Source organism: Thunnus albacares, chromosome 16 (genome assembly GCF_914725855.1).
Source record: "Thunnus albacares chromosome 16, fThuAlb1.1, whole genome shotgun sequence".
NCBI classification, from domain to species: Eukaryota; Metazoa; Chordata; class Actinopteri; order Scombriformes; family Scombridae; genus Thunnus; species Thunnus albacares.
The window spans coordinates 2,440,750-2,460,085 of record NC_058121.1 but is presented as its reverse complement, the minus strand read 5'-3'; positions in this window follow the sequence as shown (position 1 = coordinate 2,460,085).

Below are 19,336 nucleotides of genomic sequence, written 5' to 3'. Positions count from 1 at the left end.
GAACTGCAGATATCTCAGACAGACAGATGTTCATCCCACTAGTTGCAAGCTACCCCATCGTACACTGACTGTCATTAAATGTACCGACCTCAAATTGAGCAGCAAGTATACAGGCACTTATCTATAGCACCATATTCAACAACAGTTTGACAGCAGTCCAGATTTCCATCAGGTCAGTTTCCTTTGCACTCTTTATGTATATCAATTCAATAAATGTTCTTTTAACTATTGATTTATAAATGATAATGGAGAGCATGTTTTTTCAAGAATGTAGTTGCCAACAGAGTTCTGAAGATGGAGGAGCTGCAGGTTTCAGTGGTGTTTTTCCACACTGTAAATTCCTATTTCAAAGCTTATAATAATATCCTGAATGGTTGTCAACATGAAACAGAAGAGTCTCCTGAATCATTTAACAATACTGTGGGCTATGTTGTGTCCATCAGGTTGTATTATTTCAACTTAATTCCCAGGAAATTGTGTTTTTTTTTCCCTCAGTCTGGTATGGCAGCTGGCTCTAAATACTATGACACCAATGAGCCTCAGCCACCTTTGCTACAGACAAGTCAGATGTGCAAATCAGAGCTTTATCAAATTCAAAATGCTTTGTTCTTGCGATTGTGAACAAGAAACAACACTTTGCAGAATTCATCCAATATGGACCTAGAATCCAAAAGTGAATTGAATGTAACTGCAGAATGTTTTATCACATTTCTGCAAAGCGTAAATGTATGCCTCTGCCTGTTTGGGGCACGCAACAGAATTTTAAGCTTGGTGATTCATTTTTGCACCATGGAAGTCATAGTTCATTTCTCTCCTTACAGTTTCATGTACACAGTCTTGGTCCTGACTTCTTATCAAAGAACCAGACACAGTTGTTCATCTTTTGTAGTGACGTACTGATTCCACCAGGATAGTTTCATGACCATCCAAGTCTTGGAAGTGCTCCGACTGCTGGTCCCCTAACATTGTCTGTGCAGAAAATGAACAGCACTGTTACTACAGGAACCCTGGACACCCAAAATAACTCCTCTCATTTCACAACTCGGTGTCAGGTATCAGTGTCATTCCTGCATGATGGGGTGTCTCCTGCATGCTGGTCACATGAACACTCCCTGGTGTTCCGTACTGCTGTGTGGAGCAGCGCACAGACGTCTGAGTGGAAGTCTCTGGTCAGGCAGAGAGATGATGCTAAGGGGTGGCCATAATCCCCTAAATCCCTGAAAGGTTGTTCACCTGACCCGATGGCACTGAAAAGAAATTAGTTCCTTGCACTGTAACGATTTGTTATGGGGTTTTTGAGTTGAGAGGCAGTGGCTCTAAAACTCTCTCCACTTTTTCTTGCTGTTTCTTATCACCTCCAAAAGAGTCCTGAAGATACTCGGAGGAATAATCACAAATAACAAGAACGCCCTTGATCCCTGTCTGACCCCCCTCTGGAGACTGCCACACTCTGCTCCTCTGTGTTCTTGCCTTGATACTGTCCGTCTGCTCAAGGGTACGGACATTACCTTATCCCACTCCTCCAGGCGTTTTGATGCACAATACTGATGTGCTGCAGCACTGGTCGCTTGCTTAGCAAGGGCCTCTGTCTTTATCACAGCTGCAGACTCTTGACTGGGTGAGTGGTCAGAGTACCAAAGGAGAAGATGCCAGGAATAACTGATTGAATTAACTTGTCTCTGATGCAGAAAGCAGCTGTATGTGTAAAGTCTGCAAACCACAAAAAAACAAGAAAAAAAGTCTTATCTTTCAACATGCCCTTTAGGATACAGTGTCGAGGACACAGCCAGGTAAAATAGGTTTGATAAATGAGTCTTTATCAGGAACTCTGTGGGAGCAGTCGTAACTTCATTTCAAGACTTTGCTACCAGACATACTTTGAGATGATGTCACTGGCTATATGAGCCCTGTGATAACCTCTTATGTTTCCAATAAAAACACCATGCTTTTAAATGAGTGTAAAACAGCTTCAGCTTTGAACCACTGTGTACCAGTGATTTGTTTCCATAATCATATACTCCAAAGCCAAAACAAATCCGCAGACAGGCTTGTCAGGCTGGTGGCTCCGGATGAAATGTGGTGTTTACCGAGATGGATCCCATGGGAGCTCTTTGGAGAACTAATCTACAACTCTTGATACTATCCAACAGTTTTGCAATTTGTTTAAATATGATTGATTCCCCTGGAAAACATATACTAGTGCACTGAGCTAAATGCAAAATATATAAGAAAGAAAAACAAACAAAGCCTGTCAATGAAGAACTGGCTGATACTGGTTAAGCTCAATGTGGTCACATTTTTTTAACTCTCAGCTTCAGACATTTAAAGCTGAATGTAAGACATTCAAGCTAAGCTCGACCAGTATTATGCTTGTTGGTCAAAACTCTGTTAGATCTCTTGAATGTTTGTTAGTTAGGAGTTTAGGACTATATAATTAATAAGGAGTGCTTAAGGTTTTTTGGCCCATAGTTTTTAGTTTTTTGGCAACTAAATTATTTATGGTTTGAAGGTCTGGGGGACAAACTCCTTAAAAGATAAATTACAGATCTCAGAATAAGTTAGGCAGGGTTGTGTTGGGTTTGAGCCAACCCTATTATCAGATAAACTCATCAATATTGAATGATTCTGCAAAACCACCAACAGCAGCTAGATGATGGCTCCAAAAAATCCCCGGCTCCAATATATTCCCATTCAAAAAACATCAACATCTCTCTAAAAATACCAAGTCAATCATTTTTTTCTACAAGTCATTATAGTCTCAATCGTTAAATTCGGGCCCTCTAATAAGTGTGCTGGTGGTCATCTTGGAAATTATTGCTCCATTAGTAAGATTTGAAGACTTATAGTAGCTTTGATGTCTGCCTATGGTCCAGTGCCAACATTTTTAATATTTACACGTTCTATATTATCTGTGCATGGCAACTACAGTGTGGTTAAGTTAGAGAAAGATGGGACAGGTTATAAACTGTGATTAAAAAAGTACCCCAGTGATTTAGTGTTGCACTCCTATAACATTGTCCGACTCACACTGGACAGTTTAACAGAAAGGTTCAAAATCAATGCCACAGAACCAGAGACATCATCTTTTTTACACAAAGCAACTAGTACACTGACAGTTTGATTGAAGATTCAGTTATGCTAGCCTACAGCAGAGATGAGGAGTAGGCTACAGAGGTCTGGTAACCTCACTTCTTTCTAACTCCACACCCTCAGATTTGTTTCATTTCTTTAAAGTTGTAATAAACGACATTCAGCCACACTAGATATCAACAAACCCCTATTTGCTACGTAAAGATATAGTGAAGTAATGGTGACTTGAGCAGTGAATGAAGTCACACTCCCTCTGTGTGTTTTGTTATCCAAGCTTCTCTGTCCTTTGTTTTGGTAGCCAGTCCGGCCTTGCGTGCATGTTAGTGCATGTGAGCCCCTCCATGTCCTCTGCATCCATTTCCGAGATGGCAGCCAAGTCACAAACTTTCTTAAATTAAAGCTAAACAGTACAATAAAATATGTTTCTGAAAGCATTTGAGGCGAGAAATAGGTAATGCAGTAACAGAATCTTGATCTATATTTGATCAGCACTGCGTAGTTTAACAGTTTGATCTGAGTTTCATGAGGAACTGCTCTCTTTTTTTTCCATATTTATTGATTAAAAGGCACACATATTTGTGTTGGTCTGAGATGCTGGTGCAACTAAGATATCTAGTGGCTGAATGTCAGGTATTGAAACTTTAAAATTGTAGTCTTCAGCCCAAACCAACACCAACTCAAGTGACATCACTGGAGGAAATTTTTCAAATTTCACACAGCTCCCTCTGGAGACACAAAAGGCTTTATTGCAACTTTTTCACATATGCAATAGTACTCCCCAACACTTGGAAACAGACAGAGTTCCTTTAAGGTAGAGGTAGGGTTATGCAAAACACACAGTTAAGGGTCGGGGCTGTATAAAGGATGCACTTCTTCCTTCATTGGTAAATCATAAACAGCGACTTAAACAGCTTTGGTGGTTGGCTGTCAGGGTCTATTGCACATCCCATTGCCCTGATGAGACAACTAATTGGCTGTGCTGAGCGAATAATCATGACATCAAACCATCTATAAAGTGTGGACACATTTTAGATTTGACATATGGGAAAGCTGTGGTAAAGGAAAGGTTGTTTGCTGACTTTGTAAATTGCAAGTATCTTGCAATAATGTTACCATGACAACAAATCTGACATGCCCTAGTAACTTGTCACTCAGTGAGGTAGCAGAGGCACAGTGAATAAACCAGACCACATCAGTTCTACAGGTTTAGGATAAGTGGTTGCTTTCAAATTATTCTGGGTAAATTACATATTATTTCTCATTCATTGGAACTTCATTTTTTGAAAGAGTAAAAGCCCTAGAGGGTGGTTACCTCTCAAGGCTAGAGCTATAAAAGTACAACTCAGTGTGGCACCTAACATTTATAACAACATAGCCCCGGAGTATCTCAAAGGCCACTTTTGTTGAATTAACTTGTGCTTGCTGAAGTTTAATACCAACATGAGTACTTACTCCTTTAAGTTCTCTGGTGCCACAAATTGAAATGAGTTACTTTTCCCCATAAAAAAAATCAGTAACCACTAAAATTTTTAAAAGGTCAAAGATTTGCTTATGAGATGTGTGTAAGCTTACCACCCCTTACAATTTGTAGGTAATTTATTTTTTACTATAAATTATGTTTGTTGATGACTTCAAGTGATTTTATTAATGATAATTTATAATTGGTTTGTTGATAGTACGATGTTACCTGGTCATCTGGAATCTCTCTCAACTGAAATCAGTCTTGGACTATTGTGTCAAACTTAAGATGTGTGTGATATAATGTCTCCATTCTTATAATGTCGACTAAACTAAACCTCTAAGTGCTATAGATAATTCACCCATTAAACAATCAGAACAACAACTCCACAATCTCTGAGGGGCATTCATTCAGCTTCATTCTGTTTAAAAAAGCCTCAGTGCAGCGCAGCATTTAGAAAAAAAACATGAAATATTACTCCAACACCCGTGACATAAAAAATGAGCATAGTTTGCCTCAAGACATTTAACTTTTTCCAATAAAAGTAAATTCCATATAGAAAGTCATGAAAGTGCAGGGCAATATTTTCACCTCATTAAATATGAGGTAAAAATATGAAACACCCAACTTGTCAGACGATAATCCACCAGGCAGCTGTCTTGTCCCCCACACCAACCCATGCTCTAAAAATCACCCAAAAGGTAGCATTAGTGTTAAAAATGAAAAGGTCAGCCACTCCCCCTCAGATGAGCTTGAGTGGATAAATGATCCCACACAAGAAACAACAGAGGGCTCATCACACAAGTGTCTGGGTGGGTGGGCGGAGGGTTATGATGGGAGGGGAAGGCCCTGGTGCTCCCCTCTCTCAGGGCCACTTATCAAGTCTGATGAATCCGAGCCTTGGCAGAGCAATGCAGAAAGGTCACTCTCAGCTGGTGCCCCCCACTCTCCACCCCCCCACATCCTGTACAGTGGTACAGCCACCACCAGCTGTGCTGGGCTGTAGGGTGGGAGGATGGGGGGTGGCAATCTGATTCAAATCAGCTCCTCAAGTCAGAACAGAGAGAAGGCAAATAATGCATTCATTTCTACCTATCTTTGAACATGCCTTGGCTGTAATAGTCCCTTTGCTACAGTCTTTACAGAGCCTTCTATAGGATTTAAGCCACTCTTTCAGGTGTAGCTCTTTGATTCACACTGTGACTCCATTGGGTATTCAGCCGTGTGCACACTGCAGAAACAGTTGCTCAGACTAATACTAATTAGCCTATGGGATTATTTTTCAGGTGATGTATTTCGTCTGTCAAATAAAATTCAGCGTAAGTGAATGGAGCATTTAGATAAAGTTAAAATAATTTGCAAAATGACTTTGCAGCGGTCCCCAGTGTCTACAGTGCTTACTTGTTGGGGAGGGGGTGAGGTTGGGGGCTATGCAGCGACGGGAGTTGCTCCACTTATAGAAAATGATTCAGGTGAATATTTGCAAACAGTGGTCTTTTTTTCCTTCCACTCTAATTAAACAATGTAAGTCTTATCGGGGACAGGGATATCCATAATGCCAACCTGGAGCGCTTGTGGCACTTAAAAGCCATAAACACAAGACAAATGTTCATCAGCTGCACGAGTGAACCATAATCAATCATACAACTTAGCAGAGGAAACACATTATTTCCCTTGTAGGAGAGTGCTGAGGCTGACATAAGAATATAAATGAATGCATTCTAATCGTGAGAAATTTCTGTGTATAGTGGTACACAAACGGATGAAATATACTGGCTTTATATAACTGGAAAAAGGAGGGAACTGTGACTGATCACTATCAGGCTCATCTAAGAGGGAAGACAGCTGTAGGAAGTGCAACAGCAACACCCTGTGGCCATGAGAGCACATAGCATGGTGACTACTACTGTGCATGAGACGTTAGGGTTAGGGTTAAGAGAGACTTATCGGTGACAGCAGTTGGTCTTTAATGTAAGAATGTGTCTTCTCTGTGTGTGAATTCTAAATTTGATGTGAAATCAGTGAAAGGATATAGAGATCAGTGTCATAAGAGAACTTTTAGAGGACCTTGTCAAAAGCTTTGCAGCAGTATTTTGGGCTACTTGCAAGCAATCCAGAGATGTCTTGCCACAGCAGGTGGAAATAGTCTAGATAGGATGAAATAAAAGCGTTGATGTTCATCTCCAATCACACAGTGGCTCAATGGGCCTTAGATTTGACTAATATTCCTCAAGTGGAAAAAAATAAGAACAAGTCATACACTTCATACACTGGTCAAGAGTCAGTGCCTCATCAATAGTAACCACCTAGATTTCAGAGGGCAGCAGCAGTCACTAAGTACATTTACTCAAGTACTGTACTTAAGTACAATTTTGAGGCACTTGTACTTTACTTGAGTATTTCCATTTGATGCTACTTTATTCTTCCACTCCCCTACATTTTAGAGGGAAATATTATACTTTCTACTCCACTATATTTATTTGACAGCTTTAGTTACCCTCCAGATGAAGATTTGACACAACGGATAATATAACAAGCTTTTAAAATACAACACATTGTTAAAGATGAAACCAGTGGTTGCCAACATTTTTTGGCTTTTGACATCTTACAAAAAGCAGTGTGTAGTTGGGGTCACATTTCAGATGTCTATGAGTTGTTAACAGCTCCACCAAATAGTGATTTTTCCCTCTAAACCTCTCACATGGTTTCATTTCAATAAATGTTCAATAAATGTCCAAAAATCAAGGATTAGAGAAGAAGTTCAAAAACTGAAAACAGATTTGTGTAACATAACTTTTTCTTTTCTTCTTTCTTCTCCCATTAATCATCTCACGATCCCTCAGATTTATCTGGTGACTGATCTCTAGGGAACCACTGGACTAAACTAGCTAATTGTATATAAAGTAGTTCAAACTAGCTCCACCTCCAGCAGCTACAACAGTAACATGCTGCTAACACAATGATGCATCAGCATTAAAAATAAGGATAATAATAATAATAATAATAATAATAATAATAAAGGATTTTTCAAGCAGGACTTTTACCTGTAATGAAGTATTTTTTTTATATTGCTGTATTGGTACTTTTATTTGGGTAAAGGATCTGAGTACTTCCTCCAACACTGGAGGACAGACAACCAAGACTTTCCATCATCTTAAGATGGTCTCGTCTTAAGATGATGGAAAATGTTAATAAATTCAACATTTATTAGTATTAAAGGATAGGTTCAAAATTTTTCAAGAGTGTCTTATACAAACAGGTGTCAGGTGTCCATATGAACAGTGGAAGAGGTTTTCCTCACTGTAATCATTCCTCCTGTTCACACTGGCTATTGCTAGTGCCCTTGAAATATGAAAATAAATCAAATTACTTTTTTGAGTCAAATATTATTTACAGTACACATTTGTGGCTTGCTAGCTTGCACGTTTGCTAGCTAGCTAAGTTTTAGCTATTTCAGCTAGGCACACTATAAAAATTCAACATCTAGATCTTACTTTCAGATTGTTTCAATTTGAGACAGAAAGATAGCAGTGCTAATCAGTTTCGGCATAGCAGCTATGCTAACTGTTAGCTCACCTTTGCAAGCTAATGTTAGCTTACTTCCATGGTGGCAAAATGCTAATCTTAAAAGCAAATATGCATTTTAATATCATAATAATAAAGCTGTAGTAGCAGATTAGTGTAAACTAATAAGTAAATTTGAAAACTTTCATGTTGGTCTCACCTTATAATTTGCGCATCTTTGCACAGCCATTTTTACCTCCTTTTTTAAAAAAAAATGCACCAGTCAAGCAATTCTTATTGGACTGAATGAGTGCCTTTTTTGGTCCTTCTTGCTGAAATTTTCTGCCGTTGTCTCTTGATTTCCTGAAGCTGAACTTGGTGATAAAGATGCTAGCTAATTTGGATATTCCAAAACCGAATAAATAATGCATCTACCGGCACAAAACTGTTAAGCTAGCTCATGGTCCTTACAACAAAGAGATCTAGTAAAGAAATGGAACACAACGTTTTGAATTTGAAATCGATAGACTTTGACGGCTAATATATCCCTTTCTAGATACAGTGTCACAATCTATAAAAAGTTAAAACAAAATTGTCAAGCTAATAATCCACCCTAAAAGTATGTAAATATCCATACTATAATGGCAAAAAATTAACCTCCCGCCCAAAACATTTTTACAATTGTTGTGGACTGGCACAAAGCTTTCTAGCTAGTTAGTTTAACCAGTTAGCTTGTTGTGAAAGCTCATGCTGCTCAGCCACAGGTCTGACAATGCTTTGAATTTACAATGAGTCCAGTTTTGTGCCAGTATGCAGTTTGTGGGCCCATGCAGTGCTCTTATGGGACTGACTCATGGATGTATTAAGAGAACCGGATACAGAGTTGGAGGCTGGGCCGTTTCACTCCTATGAAAGCTGCTCAGTGGTGCATGAAGCCAAAAAAAACACTTCCTGCTGTAAAGAAACATCCATATGTTAACATACTTTGCATACTCTATTGGCCCAGTGCGTCCATGGGGCATGCTCAGTAGAGACTTCCGGCGGCCAAGACCACTAATTTCTGATTCAGCCCTCTAGTTAACTTGAATGGGGATAAAATGATTCAATCGTGCAGCTCTTCTAGGCTTTCAAAATGTGATCAGACTGAATGGATCAAATTCAAATGATTCATTTTGCGGGGATTATGATGCTCAAAAAAATTTATTCGCTGATTTATGGATGTCTCTTTCACAATGTAAGTCTATGGGAAAAAGTCTTTATGTGCCCAACCTAACGATGTAATTATACGATTTGGTCACTATGTCAAATTTCTTCAAAACCCGGTGCTGTTGCTGGGGGCATGAACTGACTTGGGAGACCGCATCTACTGTACCCGTTAGCTGCTTTTCTACTAAGAAAGCTAGTAGAGGGGTTTTCCAGTTTTTCAAATGCTGTTACAAAATTGACTTTGTCCCTCACAATCATGGTAACAAGAACCCTACCTGCTTTTTGTGTTATAATTCATAACAAATTTAAAGAGGTATTCTACATACGTTTTGAATGAAGGACTTTTACTTTAATAAAGTTATTTGACAACATGACACTATTAATGTCACAAAAGAAATAAAATACTTTTTCCAATCAATTGTTAGCACACAGGTGACTGTAGGCCAAACTACAGTAAAAACCGGCATGTTTGTGTTGCTGCCTCATCGTTAGCATCATCATTAAAATGTAAATTAATTTATCAGACAGACTTTTCACAATTCACCCAGTCCTTCTGATAAATTTGGCGTTATGTTTCACAAAGCAGAACTCTTGATTTAATGAAATCACATGTTATAAAACTATAAAACGTGGATGTGCTGACTGGCGATGTTTCGAAATGTCAAACAGTAACGTTACACATCTTACTTTACTTTTCTGTCTTTTCTTTAGGAGTCATACAAAGTCATACATTATGATTTACAATATCTGTTAAATTGAGCAATATGTTAACAGAGTATGGAAAGTAGTAAGGCCGGACCGGCAGTCATTGAACTCCAACTCCAGAGTGTGTATTTTCGGAGCAACGGGCCTTCAGAGCAATGGGCGTTTGTTTTTGAGATAATGGGCCATCAGACTATGGGCTTTTGGTCTAATGGGACAATTTTGGAACTATTGAGGTTTTGGAATAGCTCCTTGCCCCTCAGGGAATGCCCATCGAAATGGATATTGATTCCTCACGTCACAAACTGTTGGTCCAATCCATAAATGATGCAGGTCAAGTTTGCTACAGGGCACCCTCAAACCTCAAGGGAGCAGGCTGGAGCATGTGATCAAATCTATCCCACCTATGCGATCTCCGCCAAGAGGCTGGAATGGCACAGGTAGGATTCTTTTCAAATTCTGAGCAGAGCAAGGTTTTGAGCAATCAGGAACTGGTGACAAATTGGCAATTGGCACCGGGTCTCTGTACCCATCCCTACTGACCAGTAAAGCCTACATCCTTTTTTTTCTCTGGCCTTTTCTCCCAACATCACACTAGTATAGGTTGGCCACATAAGCTATGCCTACATGGCCCTGGCAAGCCACCTGGTGGAGATCTGCACTCTATCAAGTGCATTTATTTGTCTAGTTATGGAGAATGAAATTGATTTAGCTCTTTGAAATGTTGTTTCACCAGTCCTGGGTAGAACCACACTGCAAATTAAACAAATGTTAACTTATTCTATCTCCGAAATGAAAGTGTCTGGGATATTATGGATTATGGACAGTTTCAACAACCATGTTCATATTCAGCTTGTATTGTTATCCGGTCATCATATCATTAAGTAATACCTTGAATGAGAACAGTTTTATTACCCAGCCCTAAAATATTTATTTCACCATAACCACAAAATAGTCTTCTTAGGGTATGGTTAGGGTTTTACAACTACACTGTCATCATCTTTTCAAATGAGCTCAAAATCATATTTTCAATTATGGAAACAATATAAATGCAGCAGTAGTTATAGGCTAGTGTGTAGCCTAAGTGAAATTGTGTTCCTTGGTAAGCTATGTTTAGGCAAGTGAAAGACAAATGGACAAACATAGCCATAAATGACCAACTTACAGTACTGGTTTCACTAGCTCAGGCTTATGCAAGTGACATTGCAAGACACATCGTAAGTTTACAATATTAATTGAAGAGAGCAGAGAAGAGACATGCCAAACTGGCAGTTCGACATAAATGCACTTGTAGTGCGCTCACCTAGCCATTGGCCGGGGGGAGCATGTGCAGCTCCTATAGAGGGTGCTCTTAGCAATGTGGCTTTTGTAACAGGCGCAAACACATACTGCTAGGCAGCTGGCCCTCAGCCAGCACTAGGGTGGCCCGCAGATGTGAGAACATGGGGAAAGAAGGACTGGGGGAGAATGCTACACATGTTGCGAGGCAGTTAGCCTCTACCTAGCACTAGAGTGGCCTTCAGATGTGACAGAAAGGGGAGAGGTGTGTTAGGGGAGAACAAACACAGAGCCACAAGGCAGCTAGCCTCTAGCCAGCGCTACAGTGGCCTGCAGCTGTGAGAGCGTGTGTTTGAGGAAGCCAAGTGCAGTCCAGCACTGCGCTACACGAGCACTGGACTGCTCCCCTCAGAGGGAAGCAGAAAAAAATGGATAGCCCTGAATTGATTTGGCTGGGATGAGGGACCTATGATCTTGGAAGGGGGGAGGGTGGGTGGGGTTTTCTAGAGAGTAGAAACAAGAGTGGGGAGGTGGGGGGCCTTAGGATGTATGAGGAATAGTGACATATGTCATAGGTATAAGCCTTCATCCTGAAATTATATTATTACTATTCAAATCTGCAGATATTTTTTTGTAAACAATCTGTTACTGGTATCAAGAACTTTCATATCAGTGCATCCCTCACTTTTTTTCTCAGTTTGACTGCTGCATATATGCAAATGATGTACTAAAATGCGTATGTATGCAATATACAATAATTCATTGTGAAAACAGCAGTGATTCACATCTGACACATCTAGGTCACCAAAGTGGTACTCAAAAAATTAATCCATAGTTGGCAGGTCTGGATTCACCCCGTCCACTGCTAGAGCTCACAGTCTATTTGATTATTAGGTCATCATGCAGCATATCATATGGCCAGACAGCGAAACTGCTGAGAATGATGATGAGGAATATCCCATCGAGATGAGATGCCGAATAATGAAGTTCATTCAGACAGATATGTGGTCACCTTTGGACAGATCTCTGCATCCTGCATGTGGTATATGCAAAAATACCCTGATTTATTTTTTCCCCACCTTTTACCAAATGCCATTCATCGCAGGTGGGCCACATCGACAAATCTATTGTATGTTGGGGGCCAGAGCATTGGGGGGAGGGGTTATAAAGCAGGCTATTTAAAATGCACCAGTGGTACTCAGACTTGGCCAAGTCAGGGGCCACATGACAAAAAATATTTGTTGAAAGAGCCACATTACAAAAACACCCCATTCACTAAACCAACATCAGGCTACTATTAAATAGGCAATTTACAACTATGAAAAAGCATGATCATGTACTGAAATTTATTAGTATTACCATGGCAATCCTACCTATTGATATATATAGCAAAATTGCAAGCAGTGTATTATTATTGTCATGAAGGATTTCCCCTGGCAATTCAAATGCCTCTATTGTCCCTGTAGTAGCCTGGGCTACAGACAGCCCATCAGCCCAAAGTCCATTGATGTAGTAAAGCCCAAAACAACTGTGGTAAAGTCCATAACCATAGAAATAGAATAATATAGTAGGCTACATACAGAGCCTGATCAGCACAAACTCCATAATTGCAGCTTTATATTCTCTTTCCCCCAGGAGGGAGAGACAAACAAAGGACGCACACACACACACACACACACACACACACACACACACACACAGGGAGAGAGATGGGGGAGAGATGAAGTGAGACACATACAGAGGGAGAGGGGGAGAGAGAGGCTACAGAGACACATACACACACACTTTTACAGGTGGGAGAACACAAGAGTGACAGAGAGGGGAGAGAGACACACACAGAGAGGGAGAGAAGGGGTGGGAGAGATAGAGACACATATAGAGTGAGGGGGAGAGAGATAACACTTCAGTTTTACTGTACAAAAGTATATTAGTCAGTAAAAGGTTGGCAGGAGATGAACCCCATTCAGTGCAATTTGTGACACTCCCGCAACGCAGTACTTTTGTAATTGGGCTCTGTGCTACCTGGAAGCAGTAGGCCACATTACTTTTCACAAAGCAGACAAATGCAACTCATCTTTGAATGTTGGTGTCTTTGATCTTGTCTTACTGTGGTATTTTGGAGGGATTTTTGACCTCATTTATTTTTATTTATTTATTTTTGGAGTGGTCAAAAATGGTTCGGTTTTACACCAAATCTTTGGTATTGAGTCAAAACATTGCTGAAGCAATCTTACACATAACTGAGGTTGAGAATGGCCATTATATGCTTCATTCATAATGTTTTAAGTCCTTAGACACTCTAAACATACAAAATTTGATTATGCACCTAAACAGAACAAGTTTGACAGTTTTATGACTAGGAAAAATTGAGAAACAACTGCTAAACTGCATCTCAAAGTAATCTTCAGCTTCCCAGCTTTCAGATGATGTATACCACTTCTATGTGACATCTACTGTTGACCTTTTATCTCTCTCTAAATATCTCCTGTCTCCCTCTGCCAAAAATGACAAAAATGGGTCAATGGTGGGTCTCAAGGAGCTAACTCTAGTTAACAGATACATCTCACTGGCTCACTGAAATTTACTCCACAGTGCACACAAAGTAGATTTCCATGAGCCTCAGTCAGCTTGTACAGACAGGAGCTCCACCCCATTGACTTTGCATTGGTTTGGCTGGCTAACTAGTGTGAGAAACAGCATGGATTTTGCTGAGAAAGGACTCTACCAATCAACATCATCATTGGCAAATAGTAGGGCTAGTGTTCCAAATCAGAACTATTCCTTTAAATGAACTCTTATTTGTGTACTTTTTAAATGTACTTTTTCAAGCATCAAAATTGAAAAAACCCAATGAAGTTTTGGACGGGCTGGGAGGTGGTTGTTGATCCCAAACGTGCTTCCAATTTCTCCAGCTGCCTCGTCATTTCTCCACATACCAGTGGTTTGAAGATGCCCTCCAAATTTCCATCAGCATCAATGAAATGTGATTTGGATGTATTTAATTCAGTCAGACAGACAGAACCATGGACAGGAGTGACTGCAAGTTTCAAAGTTTATCAAAGTTCATCTAAGTTTATGAAAGTTTAAGTGTTTTTTTAAAGAGTCATTAAACACATGGCCATTTTGCTGCCATAGTGGTTGATATTTTCACAATGGGCAGTTGCACACACTGCCTATCCCATTTGGTGATGTCAGAGTACTTCGTTGGAGGTACTATCAAAGACTGTCTAGACTATGGTCGTGTTTTCCATGTTTGAGATGCAAAAAAGCAGTTCTAAAACCATTATGTCTGCTGTTGCATATTGTTTTCGTCCACCATGTTTCTCTGCTGAAGCTTCCTATGATCAGACAAAAGCTACTAACCCTACCATCCAAGCTCTATACTTTTAGAACCCACTGTTCAGTAGGTTGCCCAGTAGGTGAAAAATCAGCTCCCACTGTGCAGTAGGAAAGTTATGTTTTTGTCCTGCACCATGTCATGGAAGAAAATCACATTGCATATTATTAGTGTCAACGGTAGCAATATGGGTTGAAGGGAGAGGGAAAATTTAGGGTATATGTAAAATGAACTTAAAGACATTCTTGAGTGTTGATGCAATTTCTTGTTTAATGTCAGACTGTTATGTCCCTATGGGGACATTACCTTGTTACAGCACAATGTGTTTAGGGGTAAAAGAACAGCTTAACATTGATGAGGTAAAAAAAAAAAATAAATAAAAATGAATAATATAAAACATAATGATAAAACAAATGTAAAAATAAACATGAACCCCTGGTCAGGTATCTGCCTATACAGGTAAGGAACGTAACAGTATGTATATACAGGGTACAGTCATTATGTAGTTATATACAGGGACATGAATGAAGTACTATACACTGTGTGAAAAAAGTAAAATGTACATAGCAGATGTGCAAAAGACATGCATTCAGGTTTTGTGCAAAAATTGTCAATCGTACATTAAACCATTATACTGTGGGCGATGAGGGTAACCGCACAGAGATGGGTATGCTAACATGGGTTAGCCTTTACAAGCACATAGTTTTTTCCTTGCCACTGTCACCATGTGCTGCTCATAGGAGAATGTTGGGTCTCTGTAAACGGAAGAGTATGGTCTTGACCTACTCTATGGGAAAAGAGCCCTGAGATAACTTCTGTTGTGATTGGCGCTTTATAAATAAAATTGACTTGACAGTTTCCTACATAAATGATTTATTGAAAGCACAAATATTCACACTACCTGCATCCAAACCAAGGCACTATAGACCAGTAAACATGCAGTTTGATTGCAAGGAAGCAAAAAAGTTCATGCACTTAAAATATGAATACAGTTTCTGTGCATTTTTTAAAAACTGGGTTTACTGGAAGTTTATGAATTCAATATGGCATCATATGCCTGAAAGATTTGGGAACTCCTGCATTAAGTTTAAGGAGGGCTGAATCGAGGGCAACTGGACTTGGTTGTGGATACTTGAAGACGTTTTGCCTCTTATCCAAGGGGCTTCTTCAGTTCTAGTTGGTGGGGAGTCCCAGGTATTTAACCTCTGTGGGGACATTAACAAGTTCATTGATACCACTTGGTTAATTAGTGCTCCTAACTGTTGTAATGACAGTCGTTAGAGTCGTGAGAGTCACCTAAGGCCAAGTGTAAATGACAGTCATCGGAGTTGTCACATGAGGCCAAATGTGAATGATTGTTCCCCTGGGAATTACTTAAGAATTACAGTACTTGAAACCCACATGTCAAAAAGACTGAGCAATGTAAATCCTCATTTCTGGGGAGATGAATAATAATTTCTTTCAAACTTATTAAAAGTAAGCTAATATTGCTCAGTCAAAGAGGGAGAGGGTAGCTGCTGGTTGCACCTTTTTATACATTTTTGCAGTTGTATAATTCTATCTGTGGGCAGGATACCACAGGTCAAAAGGAACATTCTGCTAATTTGTTTGCAGAAAACAGGGAAACTCAAGGTACTGAATGTACATGTAAAGAGCTTAACCAGAATAACCGAAATATTTCCAGTATCTGGATTATTATTATATTTATGTCATCTGTGTTTCTTATTATCTGTGCATGTAAACATAGTACATTATATACTTGACATTTGGGAAATTTGGGCACAAATGATATCATGAGTGGTATTACAGAACATGTTCTCTTTCCATGTATTGTGTAGAAAACAATTTATATTATCTGCTGATATTCCAGCATCTGGAAGCACAGATCGTGGCCATGTGAACCTGAAGGTGAAAGGGAGTCGACCACAGACCGAAGCAAGAGAATGGTGACTCAAATTCGGGGACCAGAACTTCACTGTCTGAATTGTCAAGGGTCATCACTGCACCCTCCCGGTCAACATCTGAATCTGTAAGGCCCTAAAGAAGAGGGGAAAAAAGACGGTTCAGTTACACTGGTATTTAGCATTATGCCTGGATATCCTTCGTTATATTGCTTTCATTGCCTTTCTACTCCATATTGCCAGCTGTATTGCTGTCCTTATGATTCTTTATGTTGACAATAAATCATCAAATTAGGGTACCAAACCATCACATTAGACTACATGAATGAATGTACATTTCATGCATGTCTTTTGTTCAGTGAACTGCTAATGTAGCACACACTGTCCATGTATTTTTTGCTAGCATCATGGGGTGGGATCTCTTACATCAATTTAATGTACTTCATTTTTTTTCATGCTAATCTATTATTGGCCAAGAAACGTAAAATGACGCTACAAGGGAGGATGTCCTCCCTAACCAATCAACAACCAGAATGCAATATTGACATCGTGTTGGTCCAATGATAGTTTCCAGATTTCATCTTCAATTCTCTCCACTGTAAGGCAGAGTAGCAGCAGTGGATAAGAGCAGTAAATAGCTCCTTGCGTTGGCCAATGCAACAGTTAGCTTCTTGTGGCAGCCTGAAGGACTCTTTATACATCCATGGAAGGACTGTTAAGGACTGTTGTTAAGCTAATGGGAGAATGGATCTGGACTGTGTAGCGAAGCAGCGGCAGGACACCACCAAGGAGGCTGGAGAGAGAAGCAACCGGAGAAACAACCAGGAGAGTTAGCTTGTTTGTCATTGTTGCTAATGATATCAGACTGGTTAACAAGCAGCCACAAAGTTCTGTTAACTAACAAAGAGGATGACCAACAGTCACAAATGGACATTATGACATGAATACTTCATCTCCATGATAGAAAGAAGATGTCAGATAACGTGAGTCAGATACAGCTTCTCTGTCTCTGTCTCTTTGGTCGCTAATTTCATCTCTGATGGTTAACTGTCTCTCTGTGTGGCTGTTGTGTGAATTTATCTCCTTAACAAGAATGCAGCAGAGATCATGTAATGTGTTGTAGGTAGTTTGCTTGTTGAAGTTACAGTGAGCTGTCTGGACTCACTCATTCATTTGGAATTGATCCAGTTTTTAACTGAGTGGTTGTTCAGTCACCTGTTGATGTTGTGTGGTTAGTGAATCAGTGTGCAGGAGGTCTGACTGCATGTTGTGACAATTTCTTCAGTTTTTTTTTAAGCTGAGTCGTATATTGAGTAATAAGCTTAAAGTAGCTAGAATAACAAGTGTTAACATGTCAGCTTTGTAGACTATATTTTGTATGTCGTGCACATAGATAAGAGTGTGTAAGTCATGTATTTGATACATGCAGTAATACTTTTTGTGAACCTACACTTTTAGCTCTGTGAATGTTTTTAGTGTTCTGTCTTTCTAGTATTCAGCACTGATCTGAACCTGTATCAGATTATAAGCTTTGTGGTACTTTATATATTTCTGTTTATTAAGAAAATACATAGGAAACACATGTAAATCATGTGATATGTTGTCTATATTTGATGAGAACATAAATTTGTTGTCACAATAAAACAATACTATAAATCTGAATTTCACTTTGTTGGTAAAATGACACATTCTGAACCACTCCACGGCTAAAATGAGCACTTCTTTGTTTAGAAATAATATGTATAAATGTCTTTAAATAAGCAGCCTTTTTACCACTCAGGGGTTTTTGTTTTTTAAAGCAAATTGTTTTATTGGCATATAAAATTGCCCCCCACCCCTCCAATTTCATCAGGTGGGGGACGGTGATATAGTATGATCCTCCCCAATTTTTTTAGTCACCAGCCGCCACTGTTTTCTGAGCATCCCCATTGACTATTCAAGAGGAAGTGTCAAATGTGGGACAAAAATATTTGTACTCATAGGTTGGATTTGTACTCGTAGATTTGATTCATAGCTGTAGGCTTGGGATTCACACATACAGTTGAGTTCTTTTTCCACAAACAGATAGATGTGTAACTGCAAACCTTTGTGCAAATCTTCCTCATGCACTCACACATTGGAAATTATTGGTGCAAATCTTTTTCATTTGTTCACAAAATGTCATGCACAGCTACAGATCTCCATACGGATTCAAAAATTAAATTGTTCAGATGTTTTTTACGCATTCAAACAATTGAATTAATTTGACCAAAATGTTTTTACACATTCACATATTTGTATGTATTCATACAAAATATTTTGACACGTCCAGATACGGTGATACACAGCTACAATACTTTAGACACTATTTTGTTTCCATAGTGAGGCAGCTTGAAAATAGGCCTACAAGTATCATTCTTGTGCGTTCAGTGTCAGGAGCTCCTGAATGCAATCATAAAGCCCTAATGACAGCTGTATTTTGTCCTCTCAAAGATCACATTAAATTCCATTTCCAGCCACTAAATGTCACTTTGGTATTGCAGGATATTACACAACTTCATCACTTCCGTCACATTGCTGCAATGGTGATGCCACACAAGCATACTTCCTTTGCAAATAGTGAAAGTCACCTATCTAGAAGGAGAGTATGTCACCACGTCTGACTCTTGAAAAGATTCAAGCAGCTGAGAGAATAAATAAACATGCAACTTCCTGTTGACCTCAGGTCCCAAACCATATGCCAGTGCAGGTAGTCTCAGCAAAAACTGCTAGGTTAGAGCATTTTAATCACCTTTGAAATGAGCGATTACAATAATTATTTCAGGGGAGAGGGATGGCGCCTGCTATTAACAACCCTCTGTTCAATATCACAACAAATTA